Raw genomic sequence first — 13,231 nt, 5'->3', positions numbered from 1 at the left:
TTTTAAATAACTGTGTCAAGAGTGATATGGCTTTTTCCATTAATACTCTAACAATCGCATTTTAATATTTTTTACTGCTATGACAATTTTATTTAACACATAAATTCTGCTGTACTGATAAACATTGTAATTAAACTTAAAAGCTTTTGTAGAGCAAAGGAAATCATAGACAAAATAAAAAGACAACCTATGGAATGGAAGAGAATATTTGCAAATGATGCAACTGCTGCTAGGTCAATTCAGTCGTGTCCAACTCTGTGCGACCCCATAGACGGCAGCCCACCAGGCTCCCCCGTCCCTGGGATTCTCCAGGCAAGAACACTGGAGTGGGTTGTCATTTCCTTCTCCAATGCATGAAAGTGAAAACTGAAAGGGAAGTCGTTCAGTCGTGTCCGACTCTTTGCGACCCCAGGGACTGCAGCCTACCAGGCTCCTCCATCCATGGGATTTTCCAGGCAAGAGTAATGGAGTGGGGTGCCATTGCCTTCTCCACGATGCAACTGATAGGGATTAATTTACAAAATATATAACAGTTAATACAGCTCAATACCACCCCTAAAATACCCAATCCAATAAAAAACTGGACTGATGATCTTAATAGACATTTCTCCAAAGAAGACATACAGGTGGCCAACACACACATGAAAAGATGTTCAATGTCTCCAACTATTGGAGAAATGCAAATCAAAACTATGATGAGGTTATCACCCCACACCAGTCAGAATGGCCATCATCAAAAAGTCTACAAAAACAATTCTGAAGAGGGTGTAGAGAAAAGGGAACCCTCCTACACTGTTGGTGGGAATGTAAATTGGTGCAGCTACTATGGAAAACAGTATGGAAGTTCCTTATAAAATGAACAGTCAGGCTACCATATGATTTAGTAATCTCACTCCTGGGCATATATCTGAAGAAAATCATACTTCAAAAAGACACATGCACCCCAATGTTTATTTATAATAGCTGAGACATGGAAGCCCTAGAGGAGGGCATGGTAACCCACTCCAGTATTCTTGTCTGGAGAATTCCATGGACAGAGGAGCTTGGTAGGTTACAGTCCATAGGATCACAAAGAGTCAGACATGACTGAAGTGACTTAGCTCACACACAAGACATGGAAGCAACCTAATCTGTCCATCTACAGATAAATGGATAAAGAAGATGTGGTATGTATATATGTATATATATACAATATTCCATTATCTATATATTTATAATAATGGAATATTATTCAGCCATAAAAATGAAATAATGCCATTTGCAGCATCATGAATGGGCCTAGAGATTATCATATATCATACTAAGTGAAGTAAGCCAGACAAAGACAAATATCATGTTTTATCACTTATATGTGGAATCTAAAAATAAGATATAAATGAACTTATTTACAAAACAAATAGACATCAAAAACAAACTAATGGTTACCAAAGTGATAGTGGTGGCAGGGGAGCAGGAGGGTATAAATTAGGAGTTTGGGATTAACATATACACACTACTATATATAAAATAATAAGCAACAAGGACCTACTGTATAGCACAGGGAACTCTATTCAATATCTTGCAATAACCTATTACGGAAAAGAATCTGAAAAAGAATGTGTGTGTGTGTGTGTGTGTGTGTGTGTGTGTGTGTGTGGAGTGAAGACACTGGGGTATAAGTCTGGCTTCAGCTGACAACCAGTTCTCCTGACCTTGGGCAATGACATGAACCCTGAAGGACTTAAGTGTAAATCATGGCCCTGACTCAAGAGATACTGCCGGGGTGAGGTGAGCATGAAGGTGAGAAGCCACAGCCCATCCCAGCACGTCTTATTAATATGTTCTCAGTCACCATTCTCCCAGGCCTTGGTGCTGCATATAGGAAATGGTCACGACCCAGTACCTAGGAAAGGCAGCAAGGCCTGGGACAGAGAGTTCAGGTGGGTCATTCACTGATGATTAGTGATCTAATTTGGGGGACAGAGAAAACAGATTCTATGAGCCAGAGATTAACTGAATGAGAGAAGTTTCACCAAGCCTGACAGGACAGCAGTTACTGAGAGTCATCAGAGCTGAAGGGCTGAGGCAGATGACACCTAGATCCTCCCTCCCCTGGGTACCCCTGTCAGGGAAGGAAGGTGAGCAGAGCATGTGATGTATCCAGGGTCACATGACAAACACGGACCAATGGGATGCTGTGGACCAGGGAAGCCTAAGCCTGCAGTCTGAGGGCAGCACGGAGGACAGGAAGAAGCTTGAGCTCAGGACAAAGCTGCGCAATGAGTCATAGATCCAGGGAAACCCTGATGTGCTCATGCTCTGGGCTACTTAGCTAACCTCTTAATGTTTCCACATCCTCTTCTGTGATCTGAGGGTCATGACAGCATTGACCTGTTAGGCTTATTGTGAGGATTTACAAAATAGCTCATTTAATGTTTATTAGATATTTTCAAAATACCAGGCACTTATCTAGGTGTGAAATCACAGTGAACCAACACTCCGTCATGGATCTTACTTTCCAGTTGGGAGATAAAGACACCAGACAACCAGAGCTTCTGTCAAATGCTCTGAAAAAAGTTGAAGTCAGGTGAAGAGGAGGAAAACAAGTGAATGGTACTGTGAATTTGGTAGTCAGGGGAGGCCTTTCTGAGGAGACACCTAAGCTGAGAAAGGAGGAAAGTGCTTGAGTTCTGCCAGGCTCAGGTTTCTTCAAAGTATCCTCTTTGCCAAGGTCAGAGCAAAGGAAAAGATATGTGTCTTAATTAAATCTTCATGGGGAGTTCCAGCTCATATATGTGGGGTTCAGCCACATGAATGTGGCTTTCTTCATGAATGTGGCTTTCTTCATGAATGTCTGAGCTGCTTCAGCGTCAGATGAAGAGACAACAGTTTTATGGAGATGGCTGAACAAGCTCCTACCATTGCATAAGTCAGTCCTCTGTGATGAATCCATACAACACATGTGTGCGTGTGCACGCACACACACAGACACACGCACACACCTCCTACTGGTTCTCCTTTTCTAGCTGAAGCCTGACTTATAGATTTTGGTATTGAAAGAGGTTCTAGAGAACACATATTAAGGGTGAATTCTCTGAGATTGTTCTATGTTTCTGGAATTCCTTCTTTAATCAGATTAAAGTCATTAGTAACTTTTATCCTGAGTTTTAAAGGGGACTGGTAGTACATTGCAATAAGTAGCAAAGGGGTTTCTCAAATTACCATATTTGGATACCTATAATCAAGTGCCTATGAAAGGCAAAGGTACAAGTGAGCAAGTAGATGCTATTTGTGACCATTTCAATCAAAATAAGGAGTGTAATGGAGATGACTGGCTGCTTCTAAATCTGCTGGATATTTTAGGGAAGAAAATAATATGCTCAGGTCCTTAAAGTCTCCTTTGAAGATCTACATAAAGGACCCGAAAGTTTCTACTAACTACTATAATCTCTCGTAGCCCCAGGGCCAAAAGGTGGGAAAACCAAACCCAAAGTCTAATGCTATGGTTGGCTGAACTACAACACAAACTGAATTCTCAAGTTCTCAAGATCTCCTCTGTTAATCTTAGGGCACTAGTTAGAAATGAATGGGACCCCGAAAAGTGGAATGGGACACAGGCACAGACTCTGATGAAACTGGGTACTTGGAACCCCTAAATTCTGTGAGGTAATTTGCCAGTAGAAGCAAAACTTCTGTCAGAGGTGACTTTTCCTTTGCTTGAAGAATCAGTGATCCTCTGGCCTGAAGGAGCAGCCTTGCAGGGCATTGCTGATCTTCCTCAAAAGTTGCATCCACCACCTCTCTTTCCTTCCAAATCCTGTGAGAAGCCTCACACAGGCCACCAAGTATGATGTAAAGTGTGACCCTTGCAGAGGTACAGAATTTGCCAAAAGAACTACATAAATTTCAAAATGTGTACAGACAGAATTCTGTGGAATTCGTGTGTAAATAGTTCTTTACAGTGAGGTGGAGGTAGAAGGAAAATACAGTTTAATCAGACCAAAATTTTCATACATGGGCTTATTAACCTGAGACTCTGGATTAAATGTTTTGGTGTCAGGGGTTAAGAAAGCCTCTCAGAGTTTGTGAAGCTGGTGCCTTAGTCTATTCACAATGCTCTAGTAAAATACAAAAGGCTGGATGGTTTGCACAACAAACATCACAGGTCTGGAGCTCCCAAAACCCAAGATCAAGGCGGCAGCAGCTTTGGTGTCTGGTGAAAGTCCACTTCCAGGTTCGTAGAAGGCCCACTTCTCACTACATTCTTATGTGTTGGAAGGGGGAAGGGAGCCCTCCAGGGTCTCTTTTATAAGGTCAGTAATTCTATTCATGAGGGCTCCTCCCTTGTGACCCAATCACCTCCCAAAGGTCCCACCTCCAGATACCATCACATTAGAGGTTAGGGTTTTGACATTTTCTTGGGAGGTACATGAACATTTACTCCATTGTAGTTAGTTGATTGAAAAAGCCCTAGAGGACTCAGAGAAATTCAGGAACTTCCCTGACATACTGCAGAGTGAGACATCCAAAGGCTTAGGGAGACTGGAACATTAGAGTGAACTTATCACATAATATGTGCTCATTCACCTCAGGATATCCAAAGAACACAACTTTCACCAAGGCAGTGGTATACTGATTTCCAAGGGGAGCCTAGGCATCTGTAAAGAGCTCTGTGATGGGTCTTCTCTGTTGATCATAATGACTGCAGCTTGCCCTTGAGGAAGGCCATGCTACACTGCCAAATATCACTGTCCCAACTTTCTCTAAATGGACCTGTGGCCAGTGACAAGGAGGCTGTGCAAAGGTGGAACTTCAAGTCATCAGAATTCTAAGAGATTATTCGGTACCAGCTCTGAACTAATAATGAGTTAATGAGAAATTACAACAACTCAACTCTGGGAGGACATCTAATGGTCCAGACTCTTTTGTAATTGAGGTTGGAGTCCTCCCTCAAGCCAAGCACCAAAACCAGCTGAGTTTTGCCTCAGTGCTGCCTCAGGAGGAAAAATAAGAAATGGATAGGGAAAGGGTGCAGTAATAAATACCAGCTACACATGGTGACATGCTGAAGAAACCAGAACTGTAACAGTATTTACTGGGTGATTTAATAACACCCCCACCTCAGGTGAAAAGACAAACAACAAATTATTCATTCAAATAAAATGCTTAGGGCAAATGCCCAGCTTTTACTAACAGAAATTTATAACATTAAATTTCCAGTGCTTTTTCTTAGCTTCTGGAGACAATTTTGTTAACCAAATACATGCTGAGAGGCTTTGACAACATTCCCTTCCATCCAGAAGATGGCAATCTGGTCATTATTTCTTATTGATCATGATGATAACAGGATTATATGTTTAGAATGCAAATGTCTTTGTTGAGAAAATGGTCAGAATCTATTTTTTCTAGTATTATCTTAAGGTGCTTGATTAAGTGCCCTCTTTTAAATCTGAAAATAAAGAGACAAGTCATTAACCAAGAGACATGCAAAGAAATTATCATGTAGGAGCACTGTAGGGAACAGAAAGAGGAGCTTAATTTTACAAAAGAATATGAATGGACCCTGATGGTAAGAGACAATCCAGAAAATATAGAGTGTCAACTGAGGTTCAAGGCACAATCAAACTCTGGTGAGAAGGGGAGCTTGGAAGAATGAGATGGACTCAGATAATATGAACCTAAATAACTATGGAGACAACTTTAACTCTCACAGAGGACTTGGGTCTGAGAAATACCAGGCAGGGCTGTACCCACCCCTCACCCCAGCACTGCATTGGGTCCTTAAAAACAATGCAGAGTTCTTCTTTACACTCACCTTGCTGCTTCTTTGATGGCAAATTCAACAAACTGTTTCCTTACATCTGGAGGTCCTTGCACTTCTTTAAGCAATTTGAAGATTTTTTCATATTCTGAAAATATTTAAAAAATAAACTTTCAGTAGTTCTCAAATATAAAGTTGAGTTAGAATTCAGTCTTGGTGTATCCAATAAACTCATTAACCATTCTTCATAAACCAGAATGTTACACAATATATGTGTTTTTAATGTTTAAATCAAGATACCTGAATATGCCTAATAATAAAACTTTTGTAAACAATAACTACGAGTGAAAAAGGAAAAGAAAGAGAAAAAAGGGAAAAAAGAGAAAAATATGTTATAACATTTTAGTCAAACTATAAAGGAATCATTCTAAATTATGTGAAAGCCCATTTCTGGGAACTAATGAGCCTTAAGAGATATGTTCAATCTATTCTAAATCACAGAATGAGAGTCTTCCAATGGTATGATAGAAACTGTTATACAACATACTTCATCCAAACTGTCGAATTTCCTTCCTTAATTGATGTTTTATATCAACACTGGTTTCCTCTAGACATAATGGTGGTTTGGGGGGCATCATTCCAAGTGGAGACATTGCGATGGCTTTTTGGTCATCTGTAGAGACATAGCTGGTAATGAGTCCTCCTAGAGGGCATTATTAGAAGGTTTGTGAATCAGCCCATCTCAGCTGAAACTAGTTAAGTCACTGGATACAGCATCTAATTGGTTGGGTGGGATACCATCTCCTACCATATTCATAAGCTCTCGTGGAGTGGATTTTGAGAAGAAGCCATCAAGTGGGGTATGACCACTTTCCCTCCCCTCCTCATGGATATTGTGAATGACAGAGGTTTCTGGAAACCTAATGTAGAGATTGAACTACAATTAGGTATCTTACATCAACCCTACATGGACATTCATGTGCTCCTCGGTTTCTAAAATTATTTATTTCATAGAAGGAGAATAGACCATGGAGAAATCTCAGAACTGAAAAATTCTCAGGAGTCAGTAAGTTCAAAATGAGCAAGTGAAATAATTATAGTTTGAATTTGTGTTAGGGAAGAAGTAAGCTGGGATGGGACAGAGAGCAGGAGCTGGAGGAGGAGAGAGCCAGCCTATGCACAAATATAGGAAGACTTCCAGGCTGAGGTAAGGGCACACACAGGGCCTCAGGGAGGGGACTGGCCAGGGACCACAGAGCAGAGGACAAAGGCAGAGAGACTAAGGAGGAGACAATAGGACATGCATTAGGAGAGGATGGCAGGGCCAGGTCATGCAGAGCTGGTGGACCAGAATCAGCAGTTCAGACTGTGCTCTGAGTGCCTAGTAAAGGTGATGATGAGTTTTCAGCATGGATGTGGCATGCATCCTGATTTCCATGTTGACATGATCACTTTGGCTGCAGATCAGAAAATGGGCTGGCAGAGGGAAGTTGGAAAATAGGGACATGGGTGAAGAACTTATACTGTAGTAGCTTGGTGAGCAACAAGCAATTCAGCAGTGTGGACTAAGGGATAGAGAAAAATGGTGGGATTTGAGAATAATTACAATATTTGGAGGGAAAAAAGCAGAAAAAAAGAATGAAAAAGTGCATCCAATAAAGAGGAAAAAACCAGTAGACTGTGGAGTGTAAGAATCAAAGAATCTTTCTGTAAAGGAGTGGTTGAACATACGTATCAAATGTGGCTGAGAAGGTTTCCCGGGTGGTCCAGTGGTTAACAATCTGCCTGCCAATGCAGGAGACACAGGTTCGATCCCTGGTCCAGGAGGATCTCGCATGGCACAGAGCAACTGAGCCCATGCACCACAACTATTGCGCCTGTGCTCTAGAGCCCACGTGCCACAAGTACTGAAGCCTGTGCTTCACACCTAGAGCCTGTGCTCCACAAGAGCAATGAGAAGCCCACACACAACTGGAGAGTAGCCCTCCCTTACCACAACTAGAGAAAGCCTGTGCACAGCAATGAAGACCCAGCACAGCCAAAAATAAATAAAGTTATTCTTAAAATGTGGCTGAGAAATCAATGCAGTGTCAACCAAAACTGGTGACCCTAATGAGATTAGCTCCAATGGAGTAGAGAAGGCAGAAGCAGACTCTCCTGGGTAAGATCACAAAGAGGAGTTGAGGATAAGTATCGTCACCATCTTCATGGACACAGATGAGGCCCCAAGATGGGATTCTCCATCTCTTGTTTGTTTCATTGACGGCAATGCCACACTTGACCTCTTAGATGAGGAAGGACTCCTGGGTTCTCCATGGTGTTTCTTTAGTGTTTTAGGCTCTACAGCAAACTACTTTGGTTCATCAGTCATCATTTCCTGAAAACCTCAATAAACATACTCCATTAATGATAAAAAAGTACCATTAAAAATTGCATTCTACATATATATAAATGTGTGTATACACAACATGCATTTGCATCATTAATATGAATTTTATTATGGGTCAAGGTTACCATGCCCCAACAGGCTACTCAGGAAAGGCAACCTATTCTTAGTCCAGTGAAAATGAAAAAAGGAGGAAGGTAACATGAGTATAGTTCAGAGGCAAACACAGTACATGATTATTCAGGATGCTTGTGGAATGAGTGAATCTCATTGAATAAACTCATGATTACCTGTTTGAGGAAATATAAACCATTCTGTCAACCATTATTAGGAGAAATAATTCCATTTCTTTTCCCTATTTGATTTAAACTCATCACTAACAAATATTGACTGAAACTTTACAGACTGCAACTTGTAGATGGTGAAGGCAAGAGTAGTAGGAATATTCAATCCATCCGCTTCCAATTGCACAGAGGTTCAAATGTCAATCTCAGAGCTACATGACAGGCACTACTCAATGCTGCTGCTAAGTCACTTCAGTCGTATCAGACTCTGTGCGACCCCATAGACAGCAGCCCATCAGGCTCCCCTGTCCCTGGGATTTTCCAGGCAAGAGAGCTGGAGTGGGTTGCCATTTCCTTCTCCAATGCATGAAAGTGAAAAGTGAAAGTGAAGTCGCTCAGTTGTGTTCAACTCTTTGCTACCCCATGGACTGCAGCCCACCAGGCTCCTCCATCCATGGGATTTTCCAGGCAGGAGTACTGGACTGGGGTGCCATTGCCTTCTCCAAAAGATGAGATGTCCTGATATGAAATACTAACTTAAAGTTCTTATCACCCAAGGATAAACCTGAGAATGTGCAACACTGTTATTTTAATAAAGTCATGATAAACATCTTTCTGAACCATTTACATTTCTCATTAAAGAGGACTGCAAAAGGGGGAAATTATTTTCATGGTTTATTTAATACCGGTTAGGTTCTCTTCTGGGCTTCCAGGCTGGCTCAGATGGTAAAGAATCTGCCTGCAATGCAGGAGACCAGGGTTTGATCCCTGGGTTGGGAAGATCCCCTGGAAAAGGGAATGGCAACCCACTCCAGTATTCTTGCCTGGAGAATTCCATGGACAGAAGAGCCTGGCAGGCTACATACAGTCCATGGGGTCACAAGGAGTTGGACACAACTGAGCAACTAACACTTCCACTTCACTTTCAGGTTCTCTTCTAATTGCTTTACATTTACTAACTTATTTTTATTTTCCAAGATGCTAAAATTTTGGCAAAAACTCAGGGACAAATTAACAAAGCAAAGATTTTTGGTTAAGGTGGAACCAACATTTGCAAAGATTCCTGTAATTGGTGGGATGTCTTGGCAGTAGAGGAGCTTTCCCCCAGGTCAAAAGCAGTCAGCCTTAAATAAAATCTGTTAATCAAAATCTCTGTACTTGGAAGAGTACTGCCTTATGAAAGAGTTGAGATGAGTAAAGGAGGTGACTAGCATTTAGAGTAGCCAAAAAGAACATGAATGTAACTGAAATCTGTACAATAAGGCCCCATGTGGTATGTTCAACAATGTTTTAAAAGGGAACTAGTAAAACGGGATTGAATAGTGAAAATAAACTTCAGTCTGCTTACTACTACATTTATCACTCCAATACTGATATGCTTATATATCAGTCCATCCTGCGTGATGTTTCAGAGTGTGAATCCATCCTTCTGAGAATTATCATTCCCTAGGAAACTACAGAAATTGCATTTTGAACCCAAACTGCCGAAGGTCAGAGCCTGGACTAAACTGTTGAATGTTGACCAGCACAGGAGGCTTAACAATCCTCAAAAATGACTCCAAGCCCAACAGAGGAGTTCATCACTCCCTTGGTTTCTTTATGCTCCTGCCAGGGACCTCACATTGGATCTCCTTATGTAGAAAGTAACACCTCTCTAAGAACTTTTCTCCAGTCTCTGCATTGTGCAGTTTCAGAGCCAGAGGGGAGCTTTGATAGGCAGAATTTCTTAAAGCTGAGATAAGAGTATAAAAATAACACTGACTTTTTATGATGACACTCCAGCCTTTCATAATATTTAATGTTAAAAGTGGTTTTGTTGAGGCTTCCCTGGTGGCTCAGTGGTAAAGAATCTGTCTGCCAATGCAAGAGACCCAGCTTGATCCCTGATCCAGAAAGATCCCACATGCAGCAGAGCAACAACTTGTGTGCCACAACTATTGAGTCTGTGCTCTATAGCCCGGGAGTGACAACTACTGAGCCCACTTTTCCCAACTACTGAAGCCCACTCGCCCTAGAGCCTGTGCTCTGCAATAAAAGAAGCCACCACAATAAGAAGTCCATGCATTGCAACTAGAAAGTAGCCCCGGCTTGCTGCACGTAGAGAAAAGCCCTCATAGCAACAAAAACTCAGCACAGTCAAAAAAGATAAGTAAAGTAGTTGTTAGAATGACTGGTGATTTTCAAATTATTTTTTTTCTTTTTCTTTTCCACAGTGAACACTGTGGTTCATCTATGTGGTTTGCATAGATGCTTTCAATTGCAGGAGCAGAACACTCCACCCATTTTGGCTAAAATGATACAACAGTTCAACACACACCTGAAGATTAGCTTTACACAAGGCTTAACCCTCAAGAGCCTAGTCTCTTGCCATCATTCCCATCTGCTTTCTTTGATGCCACTTTCATCCCGTTTGGGATGTCAGAGGCTCCTGAATTACATGCTACTTCAATCATATCTAGCAGGAAAAAACAGGTATGTCCTTGTCCTAGCATTCCCAGTAGAAATCCAAAGATTTACTGTGACTGGACTTTTTAGTTCACATTCTTATACTTGAATTAATTACTGTGGTAAAAGAGGGCATTAGAATGTGCTGATTTCCAAAGCCCAGTTCAAGTATGGTAAAAAAAAAAAAAAAAAACCAAAATCAGAAGTATGACATTTGAAAAACACTAATAATAACACGGAGAAATCTCAGGTAAAATTGATTTAGGTTACATCTACCCATAAATAAACAATACTAAGAACGAAAAGGAGACATACCATAGATCCATCAGAAGTTTTAATGGAGGGCATACTACGAATGACTTCATTTCAGATTTAAAAACAGATGAACTAGACATACCTATGAAAAATAAAACTTGCCAAAATTTACCAAACAAGAAATAGAAAATCTGAGTGCTCCTGCATCTGGTAAAACTATGAATTAAAAAAATGAAAAACCTTATTATCCAGAAGGCATCCCTAAGGAGTCCTCCAAACATTTAGGAGGACCTAACACCAATGGCACCCACTCCAGCACTCTTGCCTGGAAAATTCCATGGATGGAGGAGCCTGGTAGGCTGCAGTCCATGGGGTCGCTAAGAGTCGGACACCACTGAGCGACTTCACTTTCACTTTTCACTTTCATGCATTGGAGAAGGAAATGGCAGCCCACTCCAGTGTTCTTGCCTGGAGAATCCCAGGGATGGGGGAGCCTGGTGGGCTGCCATCTATGGGGTCGCACAGAGTCAGACATGACTGAAGCAACTTAGCAGCAGCAGCAGCAACACCAGTTCTAACATTAAATATTTCCAAACTCTTTTGGAAAACAGAAAATAGGGGACTAGTTTTCAACTCATTTAATGAGGTCAACATAAAGCTGATACAAACTTCTAACAAAGACATTAGAAGAAAGGAAAACTATAAGTCAAAATCTCTTCCTTGAAAATAGACACAAAAATTGTAAACCAAAGATTAGCACACATATCCCCCTCAAAAAAAAACTGATGAAAAAGATATACACCAACATGGTGTAGTACACATCTTAGGAAAGGCAAGGTTCATGTCAAATTCAAAAATCACTCAGTGTTGGACTTCCCTGGTGATTCAGTGGTTAAGAATCCTCCTACTGAACCCTCTTACACTGTTGATGGGAATGCAAACTAGTACAGCCACTATGGAGAACAGTGTGGAGATTCCTTAAAAAACTGGAAATAGAACTGCCATATGACCCAGCAATCCCACTCCTGGGCATGCACACTGAGGAAACCAGAATTTAAAGAGACATGTGTACCCCAGTGTTCATCGCAGCACTGTTTACAATAGCCAGGACATGGAAGCAACCTAGATGTCCATCAGCAGATGAATGGATAAGAAAGCTGTGGTACATATACACAATGCAATATTACTCAGCTATTAAAAAGAATGCATTTGAATCAGTTCTAATGAGGTGAATGAAACTGGAGCCTATTATACAGAGTGAAGTAAGTCAGAAAGAAAAAACACCAATACAGTATACTAACGCATATACATGGAATTTAGAAAGATGGTAATGATGACCCTATATGCGAGACAGCAAAAGAGACACAGATGTAAAGAACAGACTTTTGGACTCTGTGGGAGAAGGCGAGGGTGGGATGATTTGAGAGAATAGCATTGAAACATGTATGTTACCATATGTGAAATAGATCTCCAGTCCAGGTTTGATGCATGAGACAGGGTGCTCAGGGCCGGTGCACTGAGATTATCCTGAGGAATGGGATAGGGAGGGAGGTGGGAGGGGGATTCAGGATGGGGAACACATGTACACCCATGGCTAATTCATGTGAATGTATGGCAAAAAACACTACAATATTGTAAAGTAATTAGCCTCCAATTAAAATAAATAAGGGGACACAGGTTTGATCCCTGCTCCAAGAAGATCTCACATACTGAGGGAAAACTAAGCCCATGTGCCACAAGTATTGAGCCTGTGCTCTAGAACCCTGGAGCACCAACTACTGAAGCCCGCACACCCTAGAACCTATGCTTCACAACAAGAGAAGCCGCCACAGTGAGAAGCCCACATAACCACAACTACAGAGTAGCCCCTGCTCTCCACAACTAGAGAAAGCCCTCACACAGCAATGAAGACTCAGCACAGCCAAAAATAAATAAATAAATCATTTTTAAAAATCAGTGTTCACCACATTTTAAAAAAAAGAAAAATCATATCATTTTTAGAGAAGTGTTTTTTTTTTAATTTTCTTTTTATTTATTTATTGGCTGCACTATGCAGCATGTGGGATCTTAGTTCCCTGACCAGGGATTGAACTGGCGACCCTGCAATGGAAGTGTGTAGTT

The sequence above is a fragment of the Bos taurus genome, unplaced genomic scaffold (assembly GCF_002263795.3).
Source record: "Bos taurus isolate L1 Dominette 01449 registration number 42190680 breed Hereford unplaced genomic scaffold, ARS-UCD2.0 Super-Scaffold_1723_ScbfJmS_2085, whole genome shotgun sequence".
NCBI lineage: Eukaryota > Metazoa > Chordata > Mammalia > Artiodactyla > Bovidae > Bos > Bos taurus.
The sequence above is the reverse complement of the archived record's forward strand: the minus strand, read 5'-3'. Positions refer to the sequence as shown.